The following is a 23,531-nucleotide window of genomic DNA, read 5'->3' as shown; positions in this document are numbered from 1 at the left end:
AATAGCGCTACTGGAAATGATAACGATCCGTCATTTTGCTCGACCCCATTCTAAACAAGACTACAGGCATGACCACAGATTCATCACGTTAATGGTCAGCGTTCTGGGGGGCTTTGGTCACGAGGTATGGATGATTCTCCATTCTGAATGGTGGGTAACAGAATCCCAGGGATTGCAGAGGTCAGCCAACCACATCCTTGCCCACCACCCACCTCTGGGCTCCACCTCACCTAACCTAGAGACATGGGTATCCTCTCTCCTGATGGCCACATTATTTAAAGTAACAACAACAACAACAAAATAACCTTTCTTTTAATCTGGTCCCAAACTCTTCATATTTGGAAACTGCTTCCGGGTGACCATCTTACCGCATTCTTGTTACAGTTTATTCTGCAGCTGGAACCTAGGATCTGGAAGGGTGGACACAGACGCTACAGCACACAGTTCTATTTCCATTTCTATGGACTTCGGCAGCAAGAAAGGGGACTTTGATTTGCCTGCCTATAAAATAGAGATAATCCTAATTACGTCCTTCTCTTTTGTTGAAGTGGGAATTTTTTGGGCAATCCATGGTGTATCTTTGATAAAACTGCTCTGCATACATAAATCAGAGATTATTCTGGGATTTCTTCTGGTATTTGTCAGAAAAATCCCTGTGACTCTGCGTGTCAGGACACTAATGGCTGCTTCCAACTTAAACAAAGACAACCCCATGCAGCCATGGTTATTACTATGTCACCCTCCGCTCCTTTGACCACAGAAAACATGGTGAGTGTCTGGGATCATGAAATAGTCAAATCCAGAGAAGATACAGGGAAGCTGTTTCTCTAGAGGTGCTGGCATTGCTCTGTACCCACCGCAGCCCAGCCTGGCACCGAGGCCATCAGCTCCCTCTCACCGCTCACACATGGGTAACCTGTTGCTCCTCCAAAAAAACTTTGAGCCCCACTTCCATTTCCTCCTCCTAATTCTGCATTATAAAACCACACATCATCATACAAGATAATTTTTTTTTTTTTTTACCACACCTCCCAAAGTAAAAGAAGCAAGCAGACACACAAAAAAGCTTCCCAAAGCTGATACAATTTGTCCTTGGTTTATCCTTTGTCTCGGATTACCCACATCAAGAAATAACTTTTGAAAAGGAAGTTCTGAATACATCAGTAGCGTCCCACCTGATTCTATCAGCGGAGGGAACGTCCTGAAATTTGCCCCGTAAACCTATCAGACTGTTTCTCAGAGGAATGGAGCTCATCTCCCTGTAGGGAATTGGGAGCTTCTCCAATGACAGAAGAGAACTACTGCATTGTTAAATACATCAGCTCATTCGCTCCTGCACGGTGCGCCTGCTTTGATCTTGAAATAGGAAAGCCTGGCCATAAGAGGCAGGGGTGGGGGTGAGGAGGGGGTCCCCCGAAGATGCTTTGTTGCTTTAGAGTTATAGATCCCGGAGAATCAGGATAAGCTAGCCCTTGTCTTGTTTTGTCTAGACTCGGATAGCTCTCCTCACTACTTATTTTACTGACACAGACATTTGAGCATGAGTAAGTACCCTTATCTGTATGTCACAGGACGGTTCATTTGGGTCCGTTCTTCCTCATATACAGTAAATCATTTTCATTCCCATTTTGCTGGAGGTAACATAAAGGGTAACTTTCAGAGTAAAATCCTCACGTTGGAACTATAAGCTCCTGTGATACACCCTAGTGTCCCTATAATCTATCTGGAGCTCTGGGGGTACCTCGGAAAGCTGTGGCTAAGAGGGATCATTTGTGTGTTTGTGGGGGGTTCCGCCCTAAAATCCCACACTCTTCCAACCTCAGTTAAAGTGTGTGGTCACAGTCACTACCCACACTTGTCATTCTTAAGCCACCGGGAAAATGTGGCAGTGGAAAATACCAGGGCTTTGTTGAGACCTGAACCCAGCTTCTGGAATCCATCAGGCTGCCCTGGGAGCCTGGCTGCCTTTCATCTTCCTGGTTCCACTTTGACTTGAAGTCTAGGCCACAGATACACCCCAATCCACTAGCTCTACACCCCGGGAAAGTTCTCGAACTTTCGTGAAGTGGAAGTTACCTGGTGAGTCTGCTCAACTTGCATCTAAATTCCATCCCTAGAGTTCCTGATGCACCAGGAGTGGGGTGAGATGGGAAAGATGTGAGTTCTAACCAACCTCTTAGGTCCTCAGATGCAGTTGCTCTGGGGAACATGTGCTGAGGCCCAGCACAGAAGGAGGGGGTCTCTCTATCGGGTAATTCAGTCAGGAGACCTGAGACTTCATGCTTCTTTTTTCTTTCATTCTTTTAGTGCTCAGTTTCTTTGCCTAAAAAAAATGGGAGACCGTCCACCATGTTTGTAAGGTTCATTCATGCCGGAATGAAGGTCTGGGTGACAACATGCCTGGTATGAGTTAGATCATGTCCCCTAACCAATACAGTAGAGCCTTGAACCCCAGAACTTCAGAATGTGACAGTATTTGGAGACAGGGTCTTTACACAGGTAATCGAGTCAAAATGAGATCATTAGGGTCTCTAATCCAATACAACAGATGTCCTTATAAAAAGGGGAAATTTGGATACAGAAAGATGAGCATCAAGGAAAATTCATGTGAAGATTATAGCGTTATGCCATCCAAAGCCACGTAACTCCCAGAAGTTCAGAGAGACCTGGAACAGATCCTTCCCTGCCGACTTCAGAGAGAGCAGGGCCCTGCTGACACCTTGGTCTTGGACTTCTATCCTCCAGGACTGGGAGATAGCACATTTCTGTTGTTTTGGCTGTGCAGTTTGTGGTACCTGGTTGTGGTGGCCCTAGGTAATGAGGACAATACCTAAAGATCCTGGGATACGTGGACCCGGTGAATTTCCCTCCCTGTGATAGGCAAGTTGTACTGGAGACTTTCCTGCTGGAGTCAAGTCCAGACAACATGGACCAGAGGAAAAGCCACGAGCAGCTGGGTCCCTGCTGCTGCATGTGGATCAAAGTGGCGAGGCTCTTCTTCCGGGGTTGGCTGGGCGCCTCCTTACCATTTCTTTTGGTTCCTCTGTGTAGTCAGGGGGCTTGCGTCACTTTGAGTCACTCCACTGCAAAAAAAGCAACATCGGATCTCTTCAAAGGCAATGATCAAATCAGATGCTGGGGGGAAGTATGCACAACCAGCCAGCAATGATTGCGCTCTTACCAAATGCCAGGCGCTCTTCTCACTGTACAAAGACACTCTTATTATCCGGGTACCTCACAGGTGAGGAAACCGAGGCACATGGAGATGAAGTCACTTGCCCGAGGTCACACACCTGGAAAGTGGGACAAATGTCAGACTGGTTCAGAGGCACAGAGAGGATGGCAGGGAACACGGAGTAATCCATTTAATCAAAATATTTCCCCCAAATTTCTTTTGAATCAGTCATTGGAGAAAAAGAAGGAGTTTGCTCATCAAAAATGCTGTGCGTAGGGGTTGAGAGAAGGATTCTCCAGAGAAAGGAAAGCTTCTGCCAAGAGTGGGTGGGTTTGCTGCATTCAGGGAGGTCTGACATTTGGCTCTTCAGAGGTGGGAAAGAGCTGAGAATGCAGACCCCATTCCTAGACCTTTATTGGTCACTGATGTCCGGAAGCCGTCACCATAAAGATGACTCACTGTCTTTTCCTAGGGTGTGCTCTCCTAATGGTGGTTACTATCCCCACCAACCTCCGCCTCTTCATCACTTTCCCTTGCGTTGCTGCATTATTGTGCAATCGGTAAATACCTCTCACAAGTATCCCATCATGGGTTCATCATGCTGTTAAGAAATAAGCAGAACTTTAATCCAGATGAAGAAGAAACCAAACCTCACAAAGTTTCAGTGATTTGTTTGAGGTCTCTAGCTAATTCCTTTGAGAGCCAGGACTTAAATCCAAGAGTGCTGACCTTCTCTACCTACCCAGGCTCTTTCTATTCCAGCCCCCAACCAACACCCCAACCCTGGGCTCTGGGCTGCCAGGAGCTCTTGGTGTTGGATGCTCTTCCCAGAGCTCTGCTCCTCCTTGCCCTGTTAGTGATCCCCGGGGCTCTCTCCCAGAGGAATTCAGAACATGCTGTGTTTATTTGTAGAGCACTTTGCCTCTGGGAGATGGGGGTTTACACAGCTCAGAAAAAGCAGCATTTGCCCACACAGACAACGCTGCCCAGGCTATTAAAGTCCAAGCAGAATAGCTGAATGACGAGGTGGAGTGTGGCTTGCTCTGCCCACAGGACTTCTTGGCCAAGGAGATCGTATTCTTTTACAACAGCCTTGCTAATACCCATGCAGTAAGACTCTTGCCCCATCTTCTGAGACATGAACAGAGAGGGCCTTGCATAGAACTGCAATTGCCTGTCCTCATCAACTTTCCTGGGAGATCAGGACACATGGAGGCTTGATGTCTTAAAACACTATTTGATTAGTGCCCCCTTGGGATTCTAAAGCATCCCAAGCATTCCGCATTTGTTGTCTTTCTCAGTCTTATAGTTATCTTTGTGCAAAGGGAAAGGGTAAACATTTTTAATGCACGTATTCACTCAGAAAACATGTGTTGAGTCTCTACCATGTGTAGATGAGTCTAAAGCTTCCTGGCTCTGATGATACAGAGATAAGGAGGATAGCTTTCATTTACTCAAGCTCAAAGCTCGGAGGAGAAAGACAGTTCATCACTGTTATATCGTGGTGTGATGATCGCTGTAGCAAAGCTAAGCATAAGAATCTGTAACAGCGCAAAGGAAGGAGTAGTCAACTCAGGCTAGAAGAGGCAGAAGTCAAGGAGGCTTCAAAGAGGAGAAATAAGTGCACTGGGTCTTAGGGATGAATAGACATTCAGCAGGACAAGGCTGGGAAGGGCGTTCCATCAAAGGGAAGGGTAAGTGGAAAGCCAGGGAGATATGCACCAGCCTGGCACCCAAGATAAAGGATCTAAATCCCAGAGAGGGAGGGGGTAGGCTGGTGGGGTATGAAGATGGACAGGAAAGAGCAGATCTGCAAGTCACTTAATGTCTTTAGACCTTAGTTTCCAAAGATATTCTGGAAAGCCTCTCCAACTCCTTGTTTGCTCAGCAATGTTGCCTGCCACAAATCTGACTGTGTGCCCATGCTTCATGCCACGTACTTCAAAGCCTCCATGAGAACCCTGAAGACCTCCTGCAGTCGACACTGCTTCAAGAATTGTGGTGGATTCTCAAGCAGAGAATACTTTGTGTCAAGAGACCTGGTGGCAGAACTATGGTCAAGGCTGCAGGATGGAATGGCAAAATGATAGTGCAATGGAAACTTACCAGTCGTGACTAATGAAACCTAGACCATTCCCATCTGCTTGAGAAGCTAGGAGGCTGGGACGGGCTCTCTAATCAGCACACCAGGCTTGGGGTCTCTCTTGCTCATTTGTAACATTTAGGGACCCACCGACAGACCCATGTGTCTTTAGTGCCAGTTATCCAGGTTCACTTGTGGCCCTGGTCCTTTGCTCCAGCAAAGATGTAAAGAACTGAGGGACCCCAAGATTGAACCATGAAATGTCATTAGCTAGATCTCAGTCCTCACAACTCCCAGGACTAATTATAGAGCAAGGAGTGGCTGGGGCCAGACCCCTCTGGTATAAAAAGATTTTATGAAAGGCAAAGCGGGGGGGTTAGGCAACAATAATTCTCACCCTATTATATTCCTTTCAATTATTTACAGTAATAGACACTGGTGGCTACCAAATATAGAGACTGGAATCCAGTGAGGTCACATGGGTGTTCTGGAAGCCAGTGATGCAGACTTGGAATCTGGGGATACCATGAGGCAATGTTTCAGCTGCCCCTGCATTCTTTACCTCCCATTGTTCCCAGCTCTCTCTGCTTCCCTTCCCCCACTGCCAAAGTCAAGAGCACAGACCCTGGCGAGAATTCTAAGCTTCATCCCATGTCTAGGACTAGCAAATATCTTTCTTCCATTCTGGGTTTGTTTCTTTTTTTTTTTCTGCCCTTGGCAGTGAAAGCACGGAGTCCTAACCACTGGACTGCCAGGGAATTCCCTCCATTCAGGGTTTTAAGAAGACATTCACACTCGTTCTCCTAACTCAGTACGATGGGAATGAACGTGAGGACTCCAAAGGCAGAGTTGGGGTGGCACTGGGGAGCGTGCCCTACAGATCACCAGGGCATCATCTCCCCACTGCAAAGCCCTTGAGCAAAAGCTCTGTAGCAATAAAGATCCATGTGTTCCTCCATGTCTCCCAGCCTCCCTGGCATTGGGTTGACGCCTCAGCCAACTGGCTTCCGGCTGATGAAATGTGGGCAGTGACATAAGCCACTTGAGCTGGCCCTTAAAAATCCTGCAACACCCTCCAGCTCCCTCTTCCAAAAAAAAAGATAAAATTTTTTCCCTTTTCTTTTTTTTTGCTTTAGATGTCACACATACCAGATGGAGTAGCTACAAGATGGAGAAGCCTCTTGACCCACCAGTTATCAGACGGTGACATAAGTGAGAAATAAATGTTCTTAAGAATGATAAGCCACCGATGATGGGTTGGCTGGTGTGGCAGAGTTAGCGCTATTTTTTCTAAGCTCTCCCAGTCCAGGCACTAGGCACAGAGACATTCATTTCGTAGAAAGAAAAAAAAAATCCAATGCATTAAATAAATCTCTGTCTCTTTTCCTTGATCGTATGATTCATGCTGTAGAATAACCCTTGACCTGCAGATTGGAGGAGAAGTTGTAGTAAATAAGTCCCTGGAGATGGGCAAGCCCCCATGTCACTGACTTGGAGCTGAAGCAGTTTAACTCCCCCAGGAGTAGGAAGAAGGAGCCTTTCCCGGGACAGACTCCAACAGGCTCCCTGGACTCTGTGCAATGAGAATCGGGGAACAAAGTCACAACAAACTGTGGAGAGAATTAAAGCACACACACACACACACACACACACACACACACACACACCCTGTTTCCCATGTGGAATAGCCTCACCATGTGTGTCCACCACTGGGGAATTTTCTGACTGAGGAAATTGATTGACATGTGCAGTAATCTCGGATGCAATGTGTCCTAGATCGTTTCCATACTTCTCAGTGGTCCGGGACCCAGTTTTTGAAGGGCCTGACCACCTTTTTAACCCATGACATTTGTTTCTTCTAGAAATTCCTTTTCTATTTTTCCTTACCTCCCACTCCGCTCTTTCCATCTCTACCTCTAGCTCTAGTCTCTGAGCTGAAATCTCTGGCATCTTTCTTGGTATCTAGTCCTGTGCTCTTGAGGAAATGAAACCTTTGATATTTTAGAAAACAGAACCCCACGCTTTCAGACTGGCCTGACACCCACTTTAAGTAATCAGACGAGTCTGATGTGAGAGGAGCCCAGCCAGGGAATCTCAAGTCTCTCCTAGATTCGGGCATTTGGTGGTTTTTACCAACTCGGTCACTGAGGCAGAGAATCAGAAAGAGAAGGCAGCTGCAGATTCCATCCTATCTGGCTCCACAGAGCATGGTATCAGGAGTTATCGAAGGCCAGGGATTGCGCTGAAGGCGATGCACAGGTGGGCATCATTTCTCTGCCGTGCCCCTCACCACACCACCTCCTCCCTAAGTATGCGGTCACCTCACTCCTCCTCTCTCCGGGGTAAGGCAATGGCCTTCTCCTACTTCTTCTCCTCCAGCCCATGCTATTTGTGGCTAGCAGAATACTCTCCCCAAACCTACTATTGGTCATATCACTCCTCTGCTAGTAAGCTTCCCCTGATTCCCCACTACCTTTTGACAAAACCTGAACCCGGCATTCAAAGGCTCCAAAATCTCTACCCACTCTATCCTTCCAAGCCCATCCTTTCCTATTCCTCTTCCCAAACTTTCAAACTGTCCACGTCAGCTTCATCCCATGCCTCCCGACCACCTCCCAAGAGGCCACCATGGCCCTCTCTGACCGGGAAACTTCTGCCCACCCTTCAGACTCTCACCCCACTTGGTAGCCTCCCTGCTGCTGGTGGCACCCGGGCATATATGGTCTCTCCCAATTTCAAATGCCATAGGTCATTGAACCTCCCACTTATGTTTAACCTGTTCTGCCTGGTACGATGGTTATTGCAGCGCTGTTGGTTTTGTCTCCACAGTTAGAGAGTGAGATCTTTGAGGGGTTACGCATGAGTCATTGTGACTTCGTTCATGGTGCGCTTCTGTCCCTTGGCAGGGTGGTTGCTCAATAAATATCACGCCATTGAAGGGAATACAAGGCAGGTGAATCAGCCTGACATTAATATTCAATGAGGCTTTTATCCAAAGTGGGAATCAAGAGTTGCCTGGACTTTCTTGAAATGTGATCAGATAAATCTTTAAAGATCAGCCTTTCTTAGAAAAATAAAGAGGAGAAGGGAAGGATTCAAGTCATCAGAAAAAGAAACAGCAGCCACCTCGTTTTTAGATCTTAGCCAGGGATTTGTCCATCTGCAAAAAGGTCTGGCACCACACCCTCTGGAACCACAAATCGCAGAGCTTATGGGTCCAAAGTTTGCACAGAAAACGAGCACTCTCCATTTACCAACTGTTTTCCTCCTCCTTCCGCTAATCGGGAATCTCCGCTAGAAAATGACACCGGGTGTGTGTCACTGAGTGTCACCTGCTCCCAGGCCTGCTGGTGCCTCCCAGGCCCTTTGATCCTCTACTCCCATTGTCTCCTGTAACCAATCCTTTCCATTTTGTATTTTCCCCCCTAGATCACCTGATACTTCCAAGCAACCAGGTGTTTCTTTCAGAAGCCAGAAGCTGATAACCTGGGCTCATTGATCTCACCCCCAGCCCATGTTCTGTGCAGTGGAAGACTCAGGGTGGAGATTCTTTCCACCAAGAGGTGGGTGCCAACTCTCCCTTTCAAACTCATTCGTCAGCAAACTAAAGAGAATGCCCAAAATGTTTGGAGCCGTGGAAGCACCATTGGTTTAAGTAAATAACTTTACAAGACATTTATTTCAAGATAACGTCTCATTAGATGTATAAGTTTCTGGTTTAAAAAATACATGAAATACAACGAGTCCTATTACTTTGTCAATATCCCTTGAGTAATTATCTTCACAGCTTGATTGTAAATTCTTGGGACAAAAACTAGGTATTATACGTTTTTTGGGTCCCACACTATGTCCAGCCCCAAACTGAAAACAGAAGCACACATGCCTTGTTGACTTCTTGTTTCTTTAATTGTTCCTGGATGAGACATTTTCTTGGATTATACACCTCACTGATCTTTTCCATTAATCGGAAGAGTCCATTTAAAATAGTTGCTCAATGTTTTATTAGCCCTCACGGAAGCTCAGTGAAGTAAGGATGGCTGTCATCTCTAGACCTTTTGGAATCAAGAGAGGTTGGGATCAAGACGAGAACGTTTGAATGATTTTCCAGGTGTCACCCAATAAGTCATGGATAAGTCCCCTCAGTTGGGGAAGAAAATGTCATAGAAACAGAGTAAATCCACTGAACGTGGTCAACTGATAAATATGCTAGAGCCTTCTAGAAGGGAGCGTTCTCATTGCCTGAATTCATCTTGACCCCAGCGGTGCTCCCTACATCTAGGGAGAAACGGATGTAAGAGAATCTCATAACACCAGAATATTTTAGGCCATTCCTCTTGCTTAAAGGGACAAACCATATAAGCAACTCCCCCCCGCAAATTGGTCCATGAAAGGTATGGCTGTGCTCAGGCATGGGAGAGAGGAAGGCTGAGGTTGGGCTTGTCCTCACGACTTGCATTTAACATTCAGCCAAGCAGCACATTTTCCATATTTCCCAGGACACAGAGGGCCTCCTTCTAACAGAGGCGATGCCCGTCTTCACACACACATTTGAGGTGATGTCACGTCAGCAGACAGTGTCCTGTTTAGACATCTTAGACCTCCTTAGGCTGGAGACCTGCCTGGGCCAATGTCCCTACCCGGGGACAGACACTGCATTTGCACACAGGCTCCAGGATTCCTCTAAAACTCCAAGATTCTAGTCAAACTGTGTGCATATCCCTTGTCCGGTTGGCCCTAGCGGTACCCCCCAAGAAGCAAAGGCAATTATACTCCTATAACTTTAAATTCTGGGGCTAATTCTGTGCATCTTTACAATTTGTATTGCAATCTACTTGGATCACGAGCATTAACATTTAAAACATTGCCAGAAGTTTTGCACGCGGGTAGGCAATAAAGCTGACTGGTAGACTAAAGTCCCTCTTTCCCAAGAAGCTAAGAGGGCTTGATTTTCCCCCCCATTAAATCCAGGTTTTATAATGTGAGATTTTCTCCAAACTTGGAAGAAGCAAAGAATTTGGGGTCAGAAACCCTTAGTTTGGGGGCAGTTGTATATTGATCCTGTGACTTTGAGCAAATTACTCAACCTCCCAGAGTCTCAGTTTCTTCGTTTGAAAAAATAAGAACCCGATACCTATTTCACACGGGTATAAGGATGAAACGGGGTAATGTATATATAAGTGCTTTGCAAATGGTTGCGAACGACACAAATGCACCTTCCTATTGTTTTGTTCTCAGCGCTCCTGCCTGGCTGCCTCTACTTAACCCACTCTCCAAGATCTAGAATCAGATTTCAGCCGTATGGAATCCTCCCCAGGCAGCAGATGGGCTTACAAGTCTCTTGGTCTCTTCATGTAATTAACAGCCAAGACGTCTAAAGCTTGCATTGTTTACAGGGAAGATGTTTCTTGCCCTTCTTTTGCTTGTTCCCACGCCATACCATCTGAACCCACCACCCTTTCGTTTGTTCAGTGCAATTCTTTAACTTTGTGGGATCCTCTGTGCGTAGACTCCGTTCATCTGTCTCCTCCCGCTATCAACGGCTACTTCCCTATGAGTTTAGTTCTACGATTTACAAAGTGTTTGGTACCTGAATTATGTTTCACCCGGATCCTCGAAAGTAAAGAAGGCCGGGGCAATCGTTTCCCTGTTACAGGTAAAGAAACTGACGCATGGAGAAGTTGACTAGTAAGTGACACTGCAAGACTTCAAACATCCCATCTGACTCCAAGGCCAGTGCTCTTTTTCAGATGCCACACTGTCTTGTCTCCACAGAAGCAACCTGCCCAGAGCAGGAGGTAACCTGGAGAGAGAGCTCCATCTTACAGTGGATAACAAAGACCTTGGGGACGTCCTTGGGGACGGCCCCAATGCTGCCTCTGTCAGTGCCATCCTCCCATCTCCGACACTCAGAAGCCTCCATGGAAGCTGCCTCTGTGTCCATGGCCTGTGTTTTGCTAGTGAGATGGGAGACACAAAAGAATTGGAGAGATTGCCTCCGACCTTAAGAAACTTACTAACAATCCAGGGAGTTAGGGTTGATGTATAAAATACTGAAAACAGCTAAAGGCAACCGGAGCATGGGAGGCATTCTCTCCAAGACTGAGGTTTGCTAACCTCTGAATTGAAGTTTGGTTTCATTGTTCAAGGTCCAGAAGTATAATCTGTACAGTAGATCTAGGGCCAGGTCCTTCCAAACTGATCAAGGTCTCAGTTCCTTTGGTGACCATCAGTGTTGCTCAGCTCATGGGAGCAAGGTGACTTTTCTCTTGTGGCTGCAAGATACAGTATAGAGGAGACTAGGACAGAATTGCCACCTATAGAAGCATTTTTCATGGTCCCTATGGGTTTCTCCTTTGTTAGTTAATGTCTGTTCTTTTCTTATTGTTTCGATAGACCTACTTCCTATTCAGCACAATGCTTCTTCTAAAGGGGAATTAAGCATTTTACCTAATGCCTATTTTTTTTAGGAAGGGTAACAACTGAAACTTTCATAGTAAAAATAGATCTCAGTCCCTGAGGAACTCAGGAGGATAAGTTTGAAACCCAGTCTGGAAATGGCATTTCAGAGAGACTTCATAGCCAGTTGTCTAATTCTACCTACGTAGGTTTTAACTTCTGATGTAGTATTAACATATCCATAACAGGAGCTATTGACCACTACACATAGGTCTCATCTTTCTATTAGTATCTGAGCTAACATCACTGTTTAAAATTTAATAGTTAAAAGAGGAGTCTTTCGCAGACATAGAGAATGGACTTGAGGACACGGGGAGGGGGAAGGGTAAGCTGGGACGAAGTGAGAGAGTGGCATGGACATATATACACTACCAAATGTAAAATAGATAGCTAGTGGGAAGCAGCCGCGTAGCACAGGGAGATCAGCTCGGTGCTTTGTGACCACCTAAAGGGGCGGGACGGGGAGGGTGGGAGGGAGACGCAAGAGGGAGGATATATGGGGATATATGTATATGTATAGCTGATTCGCTTTGTTATACATCAGAAACTAACACACCATTGTAAAGCAATTATACTCCAATAAAGATGTTAAAAAACAAAACAAAACAGAGGAGTCCTTGAAAATGTAAAGTTGCAGCTACCAGCTGCAACTAATGGCTGCTGAGAAAACCTGTGTTTTTTTCCTCCACTTGCCTCGGGAAGATGCATCCATCATGTCCCAAGGCCTTGAAGATGTCACAGAGTGCCCTGCAGTCCTGGGGATACGGCTGCCTGAGGCCAGGCAGTCACGGAATCCCAGCACTGATGCTCTTTACACACTCCACCCTGACTGCCAGAAGGCATCTCACGAGACTTTCTGCTTAGGGTCTTCCTGGGCTGGCAGAGGCGGCCCTTGGACGTACAGTAGCCATAGGCTGGGCTAAGTGAAGCTGGCAGTGACCGGGAGTCCACCTTCTATCCTAGTGCTCTGCCTGCTAAGGCCTAGAGCTGAGGTGACGTAACTTCACGCCCCCGGACACCTTGACCAAAGTCACCTGGTCCTCAGGACAGGCAAGACGGAATCAAAGTGGAAAAGGGCTCCAGGCCCACAGCCTAGTGAAGGACCAGGACTAGGGGATGGGATGCGCTGGTGAAGATTCAACAGCCTCGTGAGGCTGAGGCTTGCAAACCCCCAGGTGATGGTAGGTACTATGGGAGCGCCGGCCCAGTCAAGTCCCGGAGGCCATGCCGTGTGGCATTTGGAATCAGAGAGAGCTGGCCATGCATTCCTGTTCTTCCACATACACATTGTATGACCTTGGGTGGGCTGTTTTAGCTTCAGAGAGCTTCCACGGGGCCTGCCTCATGGGAGAACTGTGGGTATTAGTTATAATGTTTGTAAGCACTGAGAAAAGCTGGCTAGCTATTATCATTTTTATCCATGTGTAGAGATAAACATGGTCCAAATAGAGTAGGAACTGCAAAGGCAGTCTCTGGCCTAGCAGAATCTTCTAAAGAGAATCTTGTTTGTGTGTATGTATATGCATATGTATATGTGTATATATACAAAATAAATGTATATATTTATGTACACGTATGTATTATATGTTAGTGTATCTGTGTCTGTATGTGTAGAGAGAGAGCAGTAGTATAAGGGGGAAGATTATATGGCAAAAATCAAGAAGGTAAAAAGGCTGGAAGATGAGCCTCTTGCCAGTGCTTCGGCACTGCCTCCCTGGAGAACCTCGGGCTAGTCACATAACCTCCGTCCTTCTCAGTTCCCCCTTTTGTTCAATAAAGATGATAGTACCTCCCTTGCTTGCTGTGCAGAGGAGTTTTTGTGAAGGGCACACACCATTCTGCAGGCCACAGTGCTCTGAAAACATAAAGTGCTCTACAAGTACAAGGGAACTTTATGTATGTGCACCCAAATAAGGCTCTAGAAGCTGAAATACTCTGCTAGGTGAGGACCAAAGGAACGTCGCACTTTGATTTTCTGTTCCTAACTCTCCACTCTCCATAGCCCACTGTTCTGGCCCACTCTGCCCTCCCTCCTGCCCGAGTCCCCAGCATCGTACCAGTGTTGTCAGCAGTGTGCCTACATGAGCCACAAGCTTTGGGGAAAATTAGAAGACAACGAACATTGGAAAAGCATCTTGAAAACATGTGTTAAAGGCACAAATGTGGTGATCACCTGTGGAAAAAAAAGTGGAATGGAAATGTGATTAATGTTTCCCCTGCAAGGCAGAGAAGTACTCTGGCCTTGATGGAAGGAGAGGGGTGGTCAGGCCGGCTGCTTTCACTGTCCCGAGCTTGGACCCTGGGAGCCCATCCCTCTTTCCGTTCCACCCTCCTGCCCTCACAGGGGGTGCTAGCCTCTCAAAGACCTTCTCAAAAGACCCCTGAGCTTTCCTGGACCGACCCAGTGAATGTTCTTTCAGTCCCCTAGGAATCTGGCTGTCACTGGCGTTGATTCCTAAACCAGCCCACCTTGCCCTACAGGAATGTCAGGATTGTCCTGACGAGCCAAGGGACATCCGGAGGTCACTCACTCAGCCATCTCTTGGCAGCACTGCTCAGAGAGTGAGGGCTGTTCCCATAAAAGGGAATTCCCACCCTGTGCTACATGCTGAACGTTCTGGTGCCCAGGGCCACGTAGGAAGAGCTCTGTGTCCTCTGTTCAGCGTCTGCTGCAGAGACGTACAGAAGGGTGGGGAGCAGAGGGCAGAGGACAGGAACTAGCACGGTGGCCCCCACACCCCGTAGCCTCAGCTTGGATGCCCTGAGCCTGCCCTGGACTCAATCCCCTCCTGCACTCCCCAAAGTACCCCATGGTGATCTGTAAAATATGTCACTACTCCAAATGCACTCCACTGGTTTTCTGTAACCACATGAGAAGCAACTTGTGGAAATTCACGTGTACTGGACACCTGCTACCTGATAGGTGCTGGGGTGGGGGTCTCTGCCTTCCCAGAATCTCCAACCAACAGATCATCCTTCAACAGATACTTAGGGAGCACCCGTGTGGGTGTTGGCACTCGGTTTCATGCTGAGGACGCGAAGACAACTTAACTGTCAAGGTCAACCCACTGCTGCACAGGGGAGGCTTCCAGGGCTCCGGGGGGGGGGGGCGTAATCACCCAAGGTCACAGAGACAAGCAGGAGACCAGGGTGCTTGGGGCTCATTCACGGCCCCGCTGCTCCGTCCAGGCTCTCTTGGGAGTAGGTTCTTGGCTGCCCCAGGATGGGAAGGGCATCAGTCCATCTGTCAGGAGATCTGAGTTCAGGTCTTGAGTCGTCCAGTCACTTGGGGAACGTTCCAGAAGCCAACACCATCCACCCAAGATTCCTTTACCTCTGTTTTCTTGGGATCATATTTCTAGTGGGTGTTTTCGGTGTCAACTGGTGGCCCGAGGGAAACAGGTGGTGCCCGGCAGACTAAATAAGGACACGGGAGATAAAGAACAATGGGGGAGGCGGCGGTAGGAGATGGGGGGACGCGTGGTGGGGTCTACACACAAGGAGAAGTCACCTAAAAAAGCTCCTTACTAACCAGAAAGCTAAGAAGTACTTGGGAAAGCAGGTGAAGGTTGAAAATGTACCTGTGTGGGTGTAGGGGGCAAGGGCAAGATGCGGATGGGGGCTGTCACTTCAGGAAGTGTCCTGGATTGGTCCCCGTCTCCAAAGCAAACACGAGCCCGAAAATACTCCAACACTGCTCCCTGCCCCTCGGAACAGTCCTTCCCGGGGGCTCTGGATGGCGGAGGCGTCCATAAAGCAGAGGGAAGAGAAGCAGGTTTCCGCTTTTCCCTCCTCACCCGCAAACAGAGATCGCAGCACCGAGCAGCTCACGGCGTGGTCACCAGGATGGAGTCACGCAGCTTCCACCGCGGCCGAGGTGAAGACCAGCGCGCCTCCGAGAACCTGGCGCGGCTCCACCGGCCCCCACTCCGGGCTCTTCCTGCCAATTACCGCATCCGTCCTGCCCCACAGGTGGGGAAGTGGCCGTGACTTCTGTCTGACTGTCGGGCCAGCGCGGATCCGACCCTGAAACCCCACGGAGGGGCGCACTGCCGGGATGGATGGAGGGGGGACCTCTCAGGGGAAGAGCTCCAGGGTCCGGATCCCACCCTCCCTCCTCTTCCTCCGCCTCCTCGCGGGAGGAAAGAGGGGGAAGACCAGGCTGGAGATGGCAGAGAAATTCGGGGGCTGGTTTAAGGGAAACAGACTGAGCTGCTTACAGCCTGTGGAGGCTGCCAGCAGCCCCAGATGGCACAGAACCTGCTGCTCTCGCTGAAAATTGATTTTGGAGGCGGCGAGGGAAGGAGGAGGGGAGGGGAAGGGGCTACAGATCAGGGGGTAGGGGGAGGACTTGCCAAACGGAGGGTGGAACTTACAAGCGTTGATGAAGACGCTTAGTCAGACACTCTGGGGGCAGAGAGGTGAAGGCCAGAGCAGAGAGGGGCCGAGGTCTCCCTTGGGGGGGCTGCCTCTGCGTTTTGTCCCTTTTCTGCTTGGGTGCTTTCCCTCCATCCTCCCTCCATCCCCACTTGCCAGTCTCCGAGGACCTTCCTGGGTGCCCCGTCTGTGCTGCAGGGAAGGCGAGGGGCCAGGCCTTGGAGAGCACCTCAGCCGCTGACCCACACCGACCCTTAACGCGGATGTGACCCTGGAGCTGGGGAAGCTTCCTCTTCAGGCCCCTCGCTCGCACAGGCCTTTCTCCGACCCTGTCTCTAATTCTGTACTCAAAATATTATGTTCTTTTCCTTGAAGATCTTGTAAAATGTATGTAAGCTTCAGACCCACATCAGCACTGACATCTGTCCGCGTCTCACCCAGCTACTCATTCCTTCCACAATCGCTAACTGGCAACCTCGGCCGGCCCTGAACCAACACTGGGGACAAAAGACCCCCACCAGGCACGACCCACCAGGCCCGCAAGGAAACTGGCCCCAATTCACCCCAGATTGTAAGAAAATCCACGGGAGCCAGGAGACAGAGGGGCTCAGAGAAGGGAGGGTCTCGTCCTGCTAGAAGCTCCGGGGTTGGCGGGGCGGGCGGGGGGGGAGTTCCAGGGTGGAGACTGCATCTAAGATGGGACTTGAGGGAAGGCACAGATGGAGGGGGAGGGGAGGTCTGGGAGCCACGAGGACAGGCCTCTGCAGGCAAAGGTGATGGACAGGAAAGCCCGGAGCTGGGGAGGGGAGGGGAGCAACCCCTTTTGGTCTGAGCAGGGACGGGGGGAACAGGACAGCCAGGCCAACGGCCTGAGTGTGGGCACACCTGGCATTTGCACTCAGGTCTTCGGACAGTGTGGCCTCACATCGGGGCCCTGAGGCACTGGGCTGGGGACGGGCCGGCACGCTAGCTGGGCAGGAGTGAAGCCATGTGACAACCAGGTGACCTGTGAATGAAGCAGTGGGATGGGAACAGTGTGGCCTTCATGAAGGAAGCAGGCAGCTTCTTCTTCATTGCTCGGGGGACATGGAGACCAGGGAGGATGGAGGCCTTGCAGAGCAGGTGCCCAGGAGAGGGCGTTCTGGGAGGTGTCCGTCACAGGCATCCAGCCCAGCCCGGGGCAGCCAGCTTGGGTCTGCAGCCTCCTGCTGTGGACACATTCCCAGCTCCCAGTGACGTCTCCAAACAGCCCAGGAGAGAGCTGGGCACGGGCCCCCGCTTCCGCAGGACAGAGGAGGAAACTGAGGCTCAGACAGAGGGCCTCTGCAGGGCCACCCGGAATGTTAGAGGTGGAGCCGGGGAGTGAACTCGGGCTCTAGTCTACAAGTCTCCCCATTCTAGAAGCTATTAGGAGTCACGGCATAGCCCAGACAGTCCCCATTGCTGTGATGGGACCAAAATGCCTGCATTCTCCAAAGAGCTGTTAGGTCACAGGTGCCACGGCAGTGGAACCGTCCCACACAGCTCTGCATCTCCCCAAACATTCGGGGAAGCCTGCTTCTCCCTTCCTTTCACTCGATTCTTGCCTGGACGGGAGCCTATAGCATTAAAAAGGAACAATCCCCAGCCCTAACCAAACCCTAAAAGAAGACAAACGTCACCTTTTCCTGGCTGGAAAGTGTTTTGTTTTGTTTTTAAAGAAATAATTAAGGATTGCAACAAAGCATCTGCCTAGCCTGGGAAGGGCCACTCTCCCCAGAGGCGTGCAGCCACTTGCCCTTAACGTTTGGGTGCAGGTAGCAAATTCTTAATCTGCCCTAGGATGTCAGCATCACCCCTGAGCCAACGAGCTGACTCTCTCCCCTTGGGCTCAGCTGCATCTCGAAAGGGCAGGTCAGGGCGGCTCTGTGCGTCAGTCTTCCTGTGTGGTTCAGCAGGCATCGTCCCCATGGGGGCCTGTAGCGAGATCTAAGACCCTGAGCAGTGGAGTTGCCCAAAGCACGGTGCCAGCCATTCCCCAGGAGACAAGAGAAGAAGCAGCTCCCGTCGCCCAGCCTATATCCATCCACACACAGCAAATAGGCAGGGCCTGGGAACACCGTGAGGACCAGGGATTAGGGAGACACCCAAGGCCACCAGTTTGGGGAGTTCTCATCACCACGCTGCCCTGCCTCTAGGGAGCGTGTGACCTCTGGAAGAACCACACTCGCCACAGCCGACAGAAACAACACCCTCCAGATAACAGACAAGGAAACCTGAGGGAGGGGGAGCAGCTCCCCTGTAACCACTGAGGAAGGAGGGGCACAGAAGCCTGGACCGAAGACCCCCAGAATTGGTCCATGAGGCCCGGCTTCTGTTTTCTCAACACTTTCTGCCTAAGACCCCACGGAGGCTGCACATCCTCTCCTGGTCCTGCTCAAACTGCCCGCTGGAATGCACGTGACCAAGCCGCTCATACTAAGCCACTTGCACGGTGCCAGGGAATCGCATGGAAGGGGCTGACTTCCACGTAGATGCACCAGAGCTGGGTGGTACTTTGGGGGAACCAGGGGCCAAGATCTGTCCAAGAGCATGACAGAGTGGGAGGAGGGGAAATCGAGGCTCTGGAAGGGCTGCTGCTGACTTGCTGGCCGACCTGGACAAATGACCTAAACTCTTAGGATTCCCACTTCCTCCTTTGAGAAATGGGCACGATGGTCCTGACCTCCCACCATGGCTGTCAGGACGAAGATAGATGAAGTGTATTAAGCCCGTAGCACCACCGCCATGTCTGACAAGTCATAAGTGCATAACGAACATCTGCTCGTTCCTTTTTTTTTTTTGCGGTACGCGGGCCTCTCACTGTTGTGGCCTCTCCCGTTGCAGAGCACAGGCTCCGGACATGCAGGCTCAGTGGCCATGGCTCACGGGCCCAGCCGCTCCGCGGCACGTGGGATCCTCCCAGACCTGGGCACGAACCCGTGTCCCCTGCATCGGCAGGCAGACTCTCAACCACTGTGCCACCAGGGAAGCCCTGCTCATTCCTTCTTTATTCCTTTACGCAGTTGCTCACAAAATCCCTTCCCAGGGCCTCACCTCACCCACCTGTAGGCCGTCCTTGTTTCGAAGCCCCAGTCCTCTGCATCCACAAAGCTTCCTGTCCAGAGTCAGCCCTTAGCACCCATCCCTTTAGGAACCCAGCAATCTCATCCATCCGATACAGAGTTTTCCAGAGGAATGGCTAGAAGGAGACGGGGTCTGAAAGGAGAGTCTGCACCGCCTTCATCTCATTTAGATCTTGTCTCTGGGCAGCTGAGAGACTGTTTTTAGCCTCCTCCAAACAAGCTTGCTGCTAAATGTCCTCTGAGCCCCGACACTGGCCCTGTTCTCACTTCAGCCTGGGGAGAGAGCGAGCCCCAGCAGGCTGAGCAGCGGGGCCTGAGGGACAAAGCGCTCTGAAGGCTGTGGCAGAGGCGGGGCCAGTGGGGGCAAAGGGGTCAGACTTGGACCCACTTGAACCCCAGCTTCGCCACTGGCTCGGCTCTGGGTGGCTTGAGAAATTTTCTTGAGCCTGTTTGTCTTCCTTGTTTTAAACTCTGAGTGATAACATCCCCGAAGTGTGGTGATCTGTAGCTGCTGTAGCTGTTATCATCGTTAGGAGGTTACAGGAAGTTTCCGACAAGGTTTCTTCAAGGGGAGCAGCAAGGCCCAATATTTCCTTTGACTCCGGGCTGGAACTTCTCCTTAAGATTCGCTCTTCAGGTTCAGACACTGACCTCCCTTGGAGCACACACTTGGGCACTCCTCAGTCCTTTTAGGATGACAGGACTGGGGCTTCCCTGGTGATGCAGTGGTTAAGAATCCGCCTGCCAATGCAGGGGACATGGGTTCGATCCCTGGTCCAGGAAGATCCCACATGCCACGGAGCAGCAAAGCCCACACACCACAACTACTGAGCCTGTGCTCTAGAGCCCGCGAGCCACAACTACCGAGCCCGTGCGCCACAACTACTGAAGCCCTCGTGCCTAGAGCCCGTGCTCCGCAACAAGAGAAGCCACCGCAATGAGAAGCCCACGCACCGCAACGAAGAGTAGCCTCCGCTCGCCGCAACTAGAGAAAGCCTGCGCACAGCAGCAAAGACCCAACGCAGCCAAAAATAAATAAATAAAAAATTAATTAATTAATTAAAAAAAAAAAAAAAAGATGATAGTACCCCAGGACAATCCCTGTCAGGTGACGGGACAAGCAGAGACATTCAAAAAAGAAAGGCAATGAACAGTCAAAACCACAATTCTCCAATGTCCTATTTTCCCTGAGCCCCAAAGAATCCTTTTTTCCCCTGTATTCCCTGAAATGCACTCAAAAGCCCCCTCCGCTTTCCCCAGAGCCAGACATCTTCAAAGGAAAACCAAGGGACATCAAGGACAGAAGCGTCTTCCGAATCCCCATCTGGACTGTCTCACTGTGTCTAAAATGGATTGCTTTGTGATCTGGAGGAAGTGAATATTTTCAAAGCCATTTTACCCCAGTCCCTGTCTCTGAACTCTTGGAGATTTGTACCACTCTTTCATTTATGTTTCATGTGATTATCTTCCCAGGTCTCAACAGGTAGTCAGTAGAAAGAAGGATGCAGAGACAGGTTACTTTTTCTCCAGATCCCACCTTCTATGCCAACCCCTTGGGATGGGTGGAAGATTAGGGGTCGCGATCTTTGCAGTATCACACAAGCAAGCAGCCCGGAGAGGTGGATCCACAGGGCCAGGCAGGAGGCTTCTGGCATCATTAGCATGCAGACTGCGTTCTGCCGGAAGCCCAGGGTTCTGTGTGTCAGTGCATGAGCTATGATTCGTCACTCGTGCTATTAACAGGCATATTCCATTTTGGCAGCGACAGCACATTCCACGCACCTTGCACACGAACACTGCTCTGTCCTCCATTAATAACCACTTCCAAACCCTTCCATGCCCCACCTGGCCCATTCCCTCCCATGCCTTTCTCGTGGGGTGAGGCTGCACTCTGGCCGTGGGTGAGGATGGGAATGTTCACCATCCTGAGGAGCAAGCTGCTTCCTGTGTCCTGAAAAGCACAGGACAGGGGAGACTGCCCTACACATTGTAGACTTTCAATAAATCTCTCTTAATGAGTCAATGAATTAAAGGTAGACATGAAGAAGGATTTCTCTATGGCAGAGGGTGTCTGTTGCTGAAAAAGATGGTGTCAGCTCTCTGCACCAACTCATAGCAGGGGATGATGGAAGAGAAAAGGAGGAAGGTGGTACAAGCCCTGCCTTGCTGGTGCTTATGTGTAGCAAGGACGGGAGGACTCATCTGACAGTCTGCAGTAGAGGGTCCAAGGGGAGTTGTTCTGCATACCCACGGAGGAGTCCAGGCATGGCAAGACCTGCTGGGACATTTCAGAGCATGACAGCCAGAAATACTGAAATCTCCCCCATTCTACATGTTCTTGCCAGTTGAAACACTCTATCTGGTTACTCCCTGCTCAAGAATCCCCAGTGGTTATGAAGGGAAGTCCTAGCCTCTCCCCGATGTGAGTTGTTATCTCACTATCCAGGCTCCAGGCTTCACGAGCTTTTCTGTTCCACTAGTAATGGGGTGAGAGAATACAGGAAATCCGTGAACAAAACTCTTCTTGATTAATAAACCCTGGATTTTTTCCCAAATTGACTTGCAAGCCATAATCAGACTCAGTCCTCCCCTTGGCTTTCAAAGCCCACTGTAACCTAACTGCATCATGATTGTCCAAACTCAGCACCCATCTGTCTCCCTGGGAGGGATGACAACGAGAGGGCATTTCCGTTTCCCACGCCTCGAATGCCTTGCCTCCCTTCACCTCTCTCAAGGCCACCCAGAAGTCAGCCTCTCTTTTCTGGGGAGCCGCCCCCACTATCTCAGCTTTAAATCCCTACAGCACAGATGCCATATGGTCACGAGCTGATAGAGGCCGCATTGCCTCTCTCCTTATGTCCCATATTTCCCTGGCATGGTGCTCAGGACCGGGGGAGCATCTTGGCTATGCTGAGACCCAACACAAACAATTGATGAATAAATGGCATGCGCTCAGATAACTGGTATACCACAGATTTCCTATTGGTGGCCTAGGAGATGCTCCCTAGGAAAGAGGGCAGAAAAACTAGAAGGAAATATAGGAATGAGGTCTCCAATACTCACCTAGATGTCCCCGTCCCATCGGTTGAGGAGCAGTAGCTGAGGCCAGCTCTGGCCCTTGTTGAGAAACGTGGCTCCCACGGGGATTGGCAGGTGAGAGCTCACTCAGCCACCTGCTTTTCTAGTGGAAGGCATCAGTGCCACCCTGTGGCATTCTGTTGGACCTTCCTTTGAAATAGTCAGATATTTTCCTTGCAAATACCACCACCAAAAAGAGAGAGAGAGAGAGAGAGAGAGAGAGAGGAATCTACGGACCAAGAGGGAAAGAGCAAAGCCAATTTGGAACCAACTTTGGCCAAGGAAATGGCGCAACCTAGCTTTACTGTGATTAAATCAAATTACTTCCAAAAAGAGATGTAATTATGACAGCAACTTCTTTGGGAGCAGGCTGGGATTGATTCTCTTTTGGAGAGCTAAGACCGGATTTAGCTTTTCATGACCCTGAGGCAGCAAAGATATGGGGGAGCTCAGGAATGTATTTCTTTCACAGAGAAGAATTTCAACCAAAGAAGAGAACTCAATTAGGAATAGCAAACGGAAAATTGGCACCTCCAGGGTAACACGCGGTAAATGGGTGCAGACTCCAATACTTCCAAGAAGGGATAGACAGAAGAGAAGGAAGACCCTTTCCTGTGGTCAGTCTGGGAACTTCATAGTTATGAGAACTGATGGAGTGACACCATGCTTGCAAGCTTTTATGTGGGGGGAGCCAAAGGAATGTGACCTATGTGACATTATGTGGATATGTTCAAATCACGTTGCAGGCACACTATACCCACTAAAAACAGTTCCCTTTATTAAGCACTCATTATGGGCTTGTTATCAGCCCAAGAACTTTACATTTATTGTCCCATAAGGGAGATCATCCTCATAACAATTCAGTGAGCTAGGTATTACATCCATTTGACAGATGAGGTAACCAAGGATCAGAGATGACAGGTTTGCTTAAGAGCACCCAGCTTGTAAGAGACAAAGCAGAATTCAAACACAGGACTTTCTTTTCTTTTTTTTTTTTTTTTTTTTTGTGGTATGCGGGCCTCTCACTGTTGTGGCCTCTCCCGTTGCGGAGCACAGGCTCCGGACGCGCAGGCTCAGCGGCCATGGCTCACGGGCCCAGCCGCTCTGCGGCATGTGGGATCTTCCCGGACCGGGGCACGAACCCGCGTCCCCTGCATCGGCAGGCAGACTCTCAACCACTGCGCCACCAGGGAAGCCCAAACACAGGACTTTCTGACCCCAAAGTCTCTCGATGTGGTATCTGGGACTACACTGAGAC

At 49.7% G+C, this 23,531-nt stretch overlaps 1 long non-coding RNA gene across 1 annotated transcript; it reads right to left on the bottom strand.

The window, feature by feature from the left end:
• Positions 1–1,407: 1,407 nt before the first annotated feature.
• LOC149747935 (uncharacterized) lies at positions 1,408–22,452 on the bottom strand. Its single transcript, XR_016394852.1, has 3 exons — positions 22,259–22,452; positions 3,182–3,293; positions 1,408–3,083 (listed from the first exon to the last, which is right to left on the bottom strand). It is a non-coding gene; the product is annotated as an uncharacterized LOC149747935 (long non-coding RNA).
• Positions 22,453–23,531: the final 1,079 nt, after the last annotated feature.

Source organism: Delphinapterus leucas, chromosome 11 (genome assembly GCF_059928025.1).
Source record: "Delphinapterus leucas isolate spDelLeu-1000000601 "Yukka" chromosome 11, BTC_Dleu_Yukka2, whole genome shotgun sequence".
NCBI lineage: Eukaryota > Metazoa > Chordata > Mammalia > Artiodactyla > Monodontidae > Delphinapterus > Delphinapterus leucas.
Note: the sequence above shows the minus strand (reverse complement) of the source record. Positions and strands in the feature narration are given on the sequence as shown.